This window comes from Corvus brachyrhynchos, unplaced genomic scaffold, assembly GCF_000691975.1.
Source record: "Corvus brachyrhynchos isolate BGI_N302 unplaced genomic scaffold, ASM69197v1 scaffold72, whole genome shotgun sequence".
Taxonomy (NCBI): Eukaryota; Metazoa; Chordata; class Aves; order Passeriformes; family Corvidae; genus Corvus; species Corvus brachyrhynchos.
Genome location: NW_008236763.1, coordinates 1,650,947 through 1,651,182, shown reverse-complemented (window position 1 = coordinate 1,651,182; position 236 = coordinate 1,650,947).

Sequence of the window (236 nt, the reverse complement as noted above, 5' to 3'; positions counted from 1 at the left end):
GCAGCCAGGGTCGTTTCTTTGAAGTTCTTTATCACCGGGGCTCGTTCTCAGGTGCGTTCACAGCTCTGTCGCTTCCCGGGGGAAGGACACGAAGCGCTCCGAGCTTGGTGTCAAAATATTGACAGAGGCTGAGAGCGCTGAGACACAGATTGGGTGGGCGCGGGCAGCAGGGAAGGGCATTTCTCCTCCTCCTCCTCCTCCTCCTCCTCCTCCTCCTCATCCTCCTCCTCATCCTC